We start from the raw sequence: 12,735 nt of genomic DNA, 5'->3' as shown, positions 1-12,735 counted from the left end.
GCAAGTGTCAATTCCGTGTATTTGCCCCAGATAATTAACTACTCATTAACAACTAGGCTCACATTCCCGCAGACAGAGCAATGTCTACCAACCAAAATCTACACACCTTTTTGAATTTGTTACTTCACAACTTGCTCAAAACTTGCGGCTACTTTTTTCTATTAAACACTGGAAGGGAAGATAAGATTTAGAAACTTAAAAAGATTATTTAAGGAGATACTCTGAACGGTGATATATAGAATAAAGTGGGATTAACGACCTATAATTCTTAGCAAATACACTTTTGAAAATCCTTGTCTCTTCCGGGAAGTTACTACACTTATAATATTATAACATTATAATATTTATATAAATGAACAATGAGTTGGGAATTCATACCAAGTCCATGTGGTCCTATGGATATGAGTGTGAACCGGGTCTATTCCAAACTGACCACATATGATCAAAAGTTTCAAGGTTTTGACGTATCACAAAATGGCAGACAATTAAATTTGAAAACCATCCACCTCTTATTAAAATATTCTGGTTATTTTCAAGTGTTGCTGATAACACTATGCCTAGTAAATTCAAGCTTGTGCTTTAAATACCCGCATGGTAATCGGGATTTTCATGTCAATCTCTTGTTTTCAATATGCGTGAACATAAAGACACGTCTTTGAGAAACCTAATTATTCTTTAGAGCTATACGAATATGGTGTATTTACGCATATTTTCATTCATCCTTGAGTTTGATGGACGTTATCTTTGACGAAGCTTCATCAATTATTTCGGCAGCCTCGACATGAATTCGTATTACCACAGACCGTAGTGTATCGTATTTGCCGTAATCGATTATTCCTCTGTCCATCAGTGTATTACAGATATCATATAAACATGTTATCTGGGTTCCAAAAACTTCAACACGGCTTAAATATGCCGTTATCAATGTTTGGAATGTTTTCCAGTCATGAGGTAGATTCGGATTGATCCAATCTGACAGTTTCGTTAGCATTTCAGCATGTATTTCTTTTATTGTAGTCTCATTCACTGAGTTCTGTAACCAACAAATCTTTATCAATACATATTTACTTGTTATCATTTCGTAAACACATGAGAGCAATGAATAATACTATAATATCTTACATAGGCAATAGTTTAAACAACATATATTAGTAAATATAATCGTCACGCGCATATCACTGTTGGAGATATCTGGACAAGATTAAAGACATTTCCCTTTATTTTGCACTACTATATGAAAATTGCTCAGACAACATACATGTACCTTGCGATCCGGGCATTTGAACCAAACGTAGAGGTGCTCTTTTTCTACCCACCGACGCTCATTTGAACTGTGGCATTGTAGGCGTGTGGTCTGTCGGAGATCGTCCAACTTCACCATCCTGTCATCGGCTGTGAAACGATAATCTTTTAAAATGTTATTCAATGAAATACTTTTTTTTTCATTTTTTCCCTTTAATATTGAAACAAAGCTTATTCAAAGTTAAGACTGAAACAACATTACCTCCTTGAATATCATCTGCTGGCTTTGGCGGTGTGGCTGGAATTTCTTTCTTTCTAGGACTTCCAATCTGCAATATGGCCATATTGATGGTGTAAGATGGTCATCGCTCTCGAAATAAAATACTTAAAACAGTCTAATGTCAAGCTTGACAAGGAAAACAATTGCTTAAAATAACTAGGTCTACAAGCTTTATTTGACTCAGTGAAAAGGTATATTGAAAGCGAAGCGACATCAATACAGAGATGTCACAAGGGATGTGGTGAATCCGGGTACACCGAGCCTGGTCACTGACCAGTTTTCTGTACTCATATTTTTATCTCAACAGCGGCTTTGTCAAAATAAAACATTCAATTGGATTTTTTTCAGGAAATTAAGCAGATGTTGAAATACGAAATAAAGTTCATATTTCTTGTACAGGAAATTGGTTCAAGACCGGGTGCGGTGTACACATTTCACTGTAGCCGGTACTTATTACGGTATCAAGTAGGACGAGGGCATGAAAACCTCTATCTTTTCATTGATGCCAATACATTGATTGGAACATTGGAATTATTTAGGGATATAGACAATATCACATTTGACTAATATTTCGAAGCATTGGCGCATTCACCCGTTACATTTCACCATGACTGCAATTATCATATGAAAGTACATACTTATTGAGAAAAAGTCTGTTAATATATATACCAGTAACCAAAGGGAGACAGTCCTTATAAAAATGTAAAATCAACGTAGCTAAGTTTATGTAGAACTCTCTGGATGATATAATGTTTTGTTTACGAGTGTTTATTGACAAGTGGTTGTTTGGTATAAAAAATGCTCCTGTCACTTTCAAACGTCTTCTGAACAGCGTGATAGCAGATCTGGACGGCTTTGATGGATACATTGATGATGTCATTATTTACCACGACATCTGAGAAGAACATCTGCGCAGGATTCGTGACGTCACCATCATATGAATCTGCTTACAGTGCTAACATGCAAACCGTTGACGGTTCAGGCCGTGTATCACCTAGCACCAACCGACAACTCGGTGACCCATCTGTCGAACATCGTTGTACAATACAAAAGACCGTGGGCGGGACCACCATACCAATTACTGCAGCTCATTATAATACACCTGCGAATCAGCACTCTCAAATCGACGGGTGCGACTGAATGGTCCGGCCTTTTCGAAATATACCCGGCCAATCAAATTACTCGGAGGCGGAGCATTCATTACCCATCCTCTCATTAAATGAATCTTTTTGAAAACCCTAGTATCGCAGGGAATTTATCATTCTGGAAAACCAGCAAATGAAAGTTTACGGCTTACGGTTTTGGATCTTTTTCCGATGGATTATCCTACGGTAAAATTAGTAGGAAGTGCGGTTTAACCGAAAGGCTGTAGGAAAATTGTAAAACAAATTCTACTTCCGTGAAAACACCAAGATATCATGACGTACAGAAAAAACTCACCGACAACGTTCTCCATTTTATTGAATATCAAATATATATATACAGCCAAGTATATATGCTAGAAAGATCAGGACTAAACTACTAAATGAACACGCGTGTACTGACGATAAATAAGGCTATCCGGGATGATTTAGGAATGTCACGTAAACGAATTCAGTGTACTCCAGCGGAATCGCTTACAGATAATGTTATTCAGAAAACTGCCTCGGCAATGCACTACCGACCGGAGCAGCTTCATGTTTTCGACGAATCTTCCGTTATTAAAACTGCACGAAACAGGAATTACGGACATAGATTTGTAGGTAAAACAGGCGTCGAGGTTCTGAGATATGCAAGCAATTGTACGTTGACAGTTAACTTGTGTCGAGGTTTTTTTTGGGGTGGACTTCTTTGATATTATTCAGGGGCCGTCAAATGCCCTAGAAATGATCAACTTTTTAACCAACTTTTACAACAACGGAATGAATTTAGAAATCCGATTATTGCAAGGGGTGACTGTATTATTCTTGATAACTGCGGCGTTCATCATCACAGGGTCAGAGAACAATTACTACGTAATCTTCTTGGTCAACATGGCTTGGAATTGTTATTTCAGCCCCCGTACAGTCCGGAACTGAACGCTGCCGAGTACATTTTTCACTTCGTGAGAAACGGTCTACGGGAAAATGCTACGTTAACATATAACTTTACTGAACTCGTAACGACATTGGCAATTACTTGCATTCCCAATCATCACAAAAAATCTGCGAAAAACTGTTTGGAAAATGTGGATATGTATAGTTACTACTGTTTACATTTCTAATATTTAGTACTATATATATATCATAGACACAGTGAAATTTAAAAGAAGACTCTTATAAAATCCTGTATATAATTGAACATTGTATCAATCTCATGTTGTCTGTTATTTCTGTCGCACGTGGCCTGTCAATCCGAGAGCGCTGATTCGCCCGTGTGTTACAATTAGCTGCGGTAATTGGTATCGTGGTCCCGCCCCCTGTCTTTTGTATTGCACAACGATGTTCGACAAATGGGTCACCGAGTTGTCGGGTGGTACCAGGTGATACACGGCCCGAACCGTCAACGGTTTGCATGTTAGCACTTTAAATGTGAATTTTGTCATGCAACTGTAGAATTTTTAGGTCATGTTGTAGGACATGGGTAGGTTAAACCTGTCAAGGCCAAAGTAGTAGCAATCTTAGATTTTCCAATTCCTGGAAATAAGAGCTGATGAGATTTCTTGGTATGGCTGGATATTATCGAAAATTTTGTCAGAATTTTTCTGTTATAGCAGCTTATAACTGCTTTGTAGAAAACATATAAAATTCATCTGTTCAGACGAATGTAAGTTTGCATTTGAAAAACTGAAAACCACACTATCAAGCTCGCCAGTTCTAACTGCTCTCCAGATTTTGATAGGCAATTCAGACTTTTTGTTGACGCCAGCGATGTTTGTGTTGGTGCTGTTTTGATGCAAGAAGATGATGAAAAAATTGACCACCCCATTTGTCATTTCTCAAAAACGTTTGACAAACACCAGAGAAATTATTCCACCATTGAGAAGGAATGTTTGGCATTGGTTTTGACTCTGAATCAGTTTAATGTCTATATCTATATTACTATCATGCCTGTGGTAGTTTATACAGACCACAATCCTTTGACATGCATTGGGAAAATGAAAAACAAAAATCAGAGAATTCTCAGGTGGAGTTTGGCTTTGCAAGAGTATGATCTGGACATCAAACACATCAAAGGTAAAGCTAATATTTTGGCTGACGCTTTATCAAGATTTTATATGTGATTCGATAGTTAAAGAAAGTTTCCTTTTCAAGAAAACTTTCTTTTCTTTAAGGAGGGATGTGTCATATATACCGGTAACCAAAGGGATATAACCCTTACAGAAATGTTAGATATATGTAGCTAGGTTGATGTAAAGCTTTCTGGATGATATAATGTTTTGTTTACAAGTGTTTATTGACAAATGATTGTTTACAAGAAGTGTGTTAGATAATTCCAGAAAAGAGATGGTTGGAGAATGTACTTGAAAAGATGTGTCAATATAGTATAAATACCATGAGAGACAAATTGAACTGGTTTACAATTATCAAGGAGAGCTATATGAATTATGTTGGATTATTAATTGCCTGATATGGAGAACTTATTTACAACTATTAAGGAGAGCTTTGTGAATTCTGTTGGATTACTAATTGCCTGGAACTGTGAATTGTTGGATTCATAAATATTCTTATTTATGGATAAATGGATAGGAAAGTATTTAAGACAAGTAATTAACACTGTTGCTACACAACCTTATACACCACTTAATTGTAATTGTGAATTATCTCTACAACTTGTTTAGTTTTGTAAATATCATTAAATTGTGTTTTGAACTTAGCTGCTGGCTTTCATCTTTCTGTTGTTATCACGTAACAAGTAATATATATGATAGAACGCATGCATCTTATTTCAACCTAAACAATCAGTAACATTTGTGAAGAGAGAATGAATAACGTATATAATTTTTTGCAAGAAATGACATGGATTCAAAAAGTACGCACACACAGACATTTCTTTACAATTATTGAGGCATTAAATGATTAAACTCTGTCGTTAGTGTATTATGTCTTGTGCGTTTGTAAGTTTCTGTATGGCAATTTAATGAGATTCGAATATCTGCCCATGTTTATGCCTGCATTTTAGTTAACTGAGGTAAATAAGGTCGTTGAAGATGATGGTATCAACTACATACCGCTGCTGTTCATATGTTTTATTATATCATAGCATTATGTGATTATCCCAATTGAAATGCCATATTCCCTGTTTACATGTCATATTAACTGTTTACAGTTATGTCACTAATTCATGTGAATTATAATAGTCAATATAAGCATTATTTTTTAGCAAACCTGCATGTGCATAATTGATACAAAGATTGAAACACTCACTTGATTAGGATCATTAATCTTATCTAATAATAGATTCACAATGTCCGTTTGGCCACGTTTTGATGAATGGTACAGAACATTTGACTGAAAAAAAAATAAATATTGAAAGAACGTATTGTGTCGACAATCAAGATAGGTAAATAATAATATATTCAGCATCAATAACAAGAATGTAAATATCTGCACGTTAACATTTATTGTCGTATGAATTAAGCATACGTAAGATCAGTACATAGTTAAGAGAGATTATTAACAAAGTACAGAAAGTACTGTAGCGCTAAAACTTTCCGAAGTAAGGAAGCTATTTTTTGATATGAATACAGTGTATATCAATATTTGATAATAGGAATGACTTAAATTTAATAGTAACTATGAAAAGTTGTTTATTATGATGGCTTTTTTTTTTATTTCAAGTCAACACTGTCAAGTTTTTCAAACGTGAACATTTCATCATATCTAATAATTGAATGAACATTTTCAAACTAACTACAATCAATGATATATATGCTTCAAGCTTAATTAGTACGTTTCTATTGATAATACATTTACTAATCTTTCCTATATTGTCCCCGGCTATACCGCCATTCTTTGTATCGCTAACCCACTGTATGGATAGAAATGGCAAATCTGAGAAAATGCAATCGATAATCTGAAATATTCAAAGCGAAGATAACCCTTGAATATCATGTTTTAATTCAAACACCTCTGGGGAACGAATTGTTCACGAAGACAAACGGTACCTCTTGATACAGGATTTTTTGGTATTACAACGATTTTTTGAAAGGGGGAAATCGTAATATCGTAATATTAATTTTCTTGAAGACAGAACTAAATATTGATTTTGATTAAAAGTTAAATGCTTAATGGCATTTGGGATACATATCTGGGCACACGGTTTTTTCCTTGATCAGCACACATTGCTATGAGATTCCACATAAGACAATATATTTTTTTTCTTATCATGTCTTTAATATAAAGACATACAATTCGACGTTTAAACTCACCTGATTGGGATTTGCACCATTATCAAGAAGCAATTTAACTATGTCTGTGTGACCAAATTCTGCTGCATGGTACAAAGCATCGGACTGAAAAAATGAATACCATAGAACGAAGAAATCGTCATGCTACCTATACTAAACATTGTTGGCATGTCGTGTAGCTAAGCAATGTCGGATCAGTGTATGATTAAAAAAGAAACAAAATGTATAGATACAGTATGACGCATATCTCTGTGATGGATATCAATTATGTCGAGTTTCGGATTATTGGATTACCATCAAACGATGTGCCTCTCCCTCAGCTTGATTTTGTATTGGTTAAAATGCCATTGATATTTTTTGGTTTTGTTCACTTGATGTGTCAATATTCCTTTTCCCCATATATCAACTAGTAACATAGTTCTGTCGTTAAGTTAGCAAGAGGCCCATGGGCCTTAACGATCACCTGAATCTTCTATGTATTTACAATGTATTTCTAAACAGTTCCTATGTAAATAGTAGTATAGTTTCGCCCAACCTCATTATTCTAACCTTTGAATCATTTCAATTAAAATGCGATTTTCCAGCATAAACTAAAGTAAAATTTAGTCCCTCTCCAGGAGAAAACATGAAACCTATGGCCCATGAAATTTACAATTTTGATAAGTCACTTTAAGACCTCTGCCAGGTTTATAATCAGGTGACCTAAAAATGATCGGTATACAGACCATATCTGGATTGGCTCCTTGTTCTAAAAGTGATTTCACAATATCTGTGTGGCCACGTATTAATGCATGGTACAACACACATGACTGAAACAAAAGTAAACCAAGAAGTATTGCATGGAACGATAATATCAAATGCCAAAATATGTGCGGCCTATCTGTGTGTATTTTCAAACTTCCTAGTATGCACACATGTGACAAAAGCACCTAAATATAACAGTTTTACATAGTTTATCTGAGTTTTGTGCATGGAAATCATGATTGCGCATTAATGTAACAACTGGCCGCCGTAAACAGGAATTGATTTCACTTTGTATCGTAAACATTGTTGAGAATAGATTCTAGTCATCACCCAAATTCAAACATAATTTATAACGTAATGATATCAAGCGAGCCAAACTGCAGTTTATTGGTAGATAAATCGTCCATCTGCATTTTATCCATTAATTTCAGTGCTTCATTCACTTGTTCAAAAATATTTTATATTGTTATTCAATAGTTATTTCAACATTTCATCTTTCCCTTGATAAAATACTAATAAACTAACAATTGCCTATGAAATTGAATTGTTTCTGACATCTACTTTAGTATTGATTGTGAATCAACATAAACCTATGTGAAAATGACATATTGATTGGATTACTGACATGATTTGGATTGGCTCCTCTATCCAGGAGTAGCTTAACGATGACTGTGTGACCAAGTATTGTTGCATGATATAAAGCATCTGTCTGAAGAAGTGTAAATAATGTAAGATATCATGCACCGAGCAAATAGCCACCATCATGATATAGACAACATAACAAGTAATTATCTATCAGTATATGATTAAACATACATTGTTCACGTGTCTTGTGGCCAAGTCATCCCCGATTTTGCCTGTTAATTACATACGAATAAAAACGTCGATATAGCTATATGGTTTTAATCATTGAAAACATTGGAGCCAAAATGAGTATGTTTGCAGTCCAATTATTTGACAGCACAGAAAAGAGTTCAGCAGACACTTTTAAAACACAACATCAATATGAAAAGTCTTCTGGAGCAAAGAATAATTATCACAAAAGAAAAAGAAGGAACATTTACCACCAAAACATAATACAATACAGTGAATTATTCAAAACATTAGCATTAATATATTATAATCCTAAGTGTAACATTGACCAAGAATCACTTTTGGAAGCAAAATCAAAATTGATAGGCAAATAAGAAAAACCTAACTTACTCTCTAAGAGAAAGTGATGAATGAATAAATGAATGAATGAATGAATTAATTAATTAATATTGTCGACAATTACATATTGCATTGCCCAGACATTCATAACTCGTATATTTTCCTCTTCTTTCAAAAAGCAAGGTCAATAAAGTATCCAGAGAAACGTGTAATAGAGATAATCAGCGGGTATGCTATATACATTGTATACATATAATTTTTTGATTATTTTTTTAATTGTTTTATATTTATTTTTTTTTTTGATATAACAATCACCGTAATTAACTTTTCAGAATATATTTATTTTATACTGTTATATTTAACAGAAATTGTCTACCAAATTGTCTCTTTGTCCTTTGCGTTGTTACTATGTTTTATATCTAATTATCAGCACATTGTATCACATGCACTATGTGTTGTAGATCCGAAAGTTCAAAATCTTAATTTCATAGGCGACGGCCACGTGCACTTCAATATATAGCACATAGAACCCATGTATATAAATCTAGAACTGCCGGGCCATATTTTACGGACTTCCGGTTACGCAAAAAAACCCAAACACGTTATTATGGGAATTAAATCGCTAATTAGCGTTGTAACGCAGGGAAGGCCATAAAAACACGAAAGCAAAACACGTAAAAACACGAAAAACACGAAATAACGTAAATCAAAACACCTTTTTTTTGCGTTATTACGCCTTTTTCTGCGTTACAACGCAAATAAGCGGCTTAATTTCCGTAATTACGTGTTTTTTCGCGTTATAACGTGTGTCAATTTGCTACATTTTCTCTTATATGCTTTCGTAGGAATTTTCTTACATATTCTCTTGTTGTAATCAAACTTTTACTTAGTATTTGATTTACTTTAGGCAATCTTCAAAAATATCTGTTTGCTGTAACCGACCAGGGGATTTTACATATGGGTAGGTACAAAATGTAGGTAATGCTGATTCTTTTTTTTCTTTTTTTTTTTTAATCAGTTCTGAAAACAACCCAGAATATAAACTGTTTGAAAATCATTATCTGTTTTGTGATCTTAAACAAAAGAAACACACACCAACCTTATTTGGGTTTGCAAGACGTATTTTCAAACTTGCAAAGCAGCTTCCGGACATAAATATCCGGAACGGTCACGTCATTAAAAAAAAAAGAAAAAAAGGTTTATTTTTCAAAATAAAATTGTCTGAGTAGGTGTATTTTGTCTGGGTCGGGTGGGTTATGCCAAACCAACTATATCTTTATTTTGGCCTTACCGGTTTACTTCCGCATTTCTGTTTAATCTGTGTCATTCCCACGCTCGCAGTTTTCAGTAAAGTCGTCGAATAGCTTTTGTCCTTTCGTTTGTTTATGAAACAAATGATTAGACATGTTTAGTTCCTAGTTTTAATTGTGTTTGCAATAAATTTTAAGATTAAAAGATATAGCAGGTTGTGTCTTTGTTGCAATCGAGAAACATTCAGAATCGCTTGTCTCTCATATCGTGACTATTGTTTTGTGACGTAAATCCCCGTCTTAAAAGGTCAGCTCGTGCAATCTGTCATACTCTAGGAGTTGACAGAAAAATAACTTTAATATCGACAATGTTAAAGCGTTATTGAATAATGAAAGGAAGAAATAATAATATAACTATGAAATAAGATATATAAGATGTATAAGTACTAATATATATATACATGTAGTGAGTATGCAGTTTGACTCTATTATACGATAGCTTGTATGTGTTATTGGTAGAAATGGGGAAAATGCTGTGATGTAATTGTATTGTGGTGTAGTATGTAAGTTTATTTTTAATGAAATATTGTTTAAACTAAAATGCTACAATATTATTTCTTCTTTTATGTTGAGAAAAGTAACATGAACTTGCTGACGAGTATGACAGAATATCGATATTTTTTACGAATGAAAAATATCGAAATATTCTGTCATACGAGTAAAATATATGTTATATTAAACGGGAAACCATCCAATTTTCTTTTTCTTGCATGTGACATACTTAAAAAAAATCAAAACATCGAAAAATTGATAGGGTCAAAAAGTGCGGGAATCAGTAACATAACTCATGACGTCATCTCATCACGTTACTCCAAGTCAACTTGACGGCGCCATTTTGAAAGGACTTATGAACGCAATTTGAGCGATTTCTGCTGTTATCGGATAATATGTGCATGAATAGCTAACGACAAGTGAGTATTTTGTCAAAAACTAGCCTGAATAATTGAGAGATACAGCAAAATAACCAATTTATCTATCTTCGCTTCGATTGGAAAAATCGGCAAGTTTCCATGGGGTGAATACAAAGGATCGCTCTGATTGGTCAAAAACGATAAACCTATATTTTCACTGCAAAATCTTCAATGCTCATCATTGCAGTGAAAATATCGGTTTCATTATTTTGATAAATGTCTATATTTCACTGGCAAAAATGTAATAAAACATATTATGTTGGAAATGACTACAGGTAACCAAATTAACCATAATCATTCTTGTTTCTATCATTTCCCTTTCACTTCTTTTTAAAATCATGCGTCATGTTAAGTGTGAGCGTGGATGTACTAGTATGTATGCATGGATATATTGCTTTAAATGAAATGATAAATTCATATGATATTGATTCAATAAGTAAGTTTAAGATTGTGTATGAGGGATAGAGGCCTAATATGTATGTACATTTATGTATGTAAGAATTTATGTTTGTGTGAATGAGAATGCTGTAGTAAAAAGTCTGAACACAAACTTGTGATATTAGATCTGTGTGCTATACATGTATGTTTTTTTTCACTATGATTAATCGAAACTTCGTGAAGGTCAAAAACACAACCTCTATTGCAATCCATTCGTAGTTTTGTGCTAGAAATACCCTCAAACAGTATACAATAAATTGCCCCAATATAGTAATCAAGAATTTTGTTCAAAGTAATTAAAATTGATTGACAATATTGCTGTAATTTTTTAACACAATACGAATATAGCGGAAGTCTGGTTTGCGTTGAAATATTGTGAACTGAAATGAAAAGTGTTATACTTTGTTTCATTTGTACACAGTGACTGAAACCTACACTAATAACCAACTTAAATGAAATTTCCACTTTCAAAATGGCCGTCATTCGCCCTGATAACCACACATATCAAATGTTCTTATAACTGCTAAATCAATTATTCTGACAAGAACGCTACTTGATAGATTTATGTTGGTTTACACAATAACCACCTAATTTGGAATCCAATATGGCTTCCTTGTCCTAGAATCTGAATGGCAATGTCAGTGTTGGTTTACATCGTGGTCCTAATTGTCCAAAGTTACCCAGAACAACAGTAGTGCATCTTCGTGGTTTGGAGTGTAAATATCAGTATCAATAAAGGACGAACAATGTGAACAAAAATCTCGAAATAGTGTTCTTGGTCAGCCTGTCCAGGCTTTACAATTCCCATCATACATAGAGGATAGCATTTGTGATCTCCAAAAGATTAATGATGTTTTCCTTTGATCTGGAAGGTAGCCGAGAAGTCATATTTCTTTTTCATCAATGTCAGTAGATTTATTGTCATCTGTTTTTAAAACATCAAGCACTCCATTCCGCTGGGTCTTTTGTTTCTAGCAGATTTCTTGGTTTGAATGTCACAACTTTACAACCCATACCTACACGCCTATCTCTCATTGTGAGAACGGTGCCGTATTAGGTGTTTAAGTCTCCGCCGGACGAGATGTTATGAGTAAAATAGAAACGCTTTGATATGATATTTCAAATCATTGACATAAAAGATATTTACATGAAGCAAATGTGAAACGTAATATCAAAAGAACAATGACATTGGGTTTATGGGTCATGGTGTTGCAATATTTGTTAAGACACTGTCCTTCATATAATATATTGTATTTAACGTCCAAATGATAAATAACAGCGATTGCCAGG

Source organism: Pecten maximus, chromosome 4 (assembly GCF_902652985.1).
Source record: "Pecten maximus chromosome 4, xPecMax1.1, whole genome shotgun sequence".
Taxonomy (NCBI): domain Eukaryota; kingdom Metazoa; phylum Mollusca; class Bivalvia; order Pectinida; family Pectinidae; genus Pecten; species Pecten maximus.
This window is presented reverse-complemented; position numbering follows the sequence as displayed.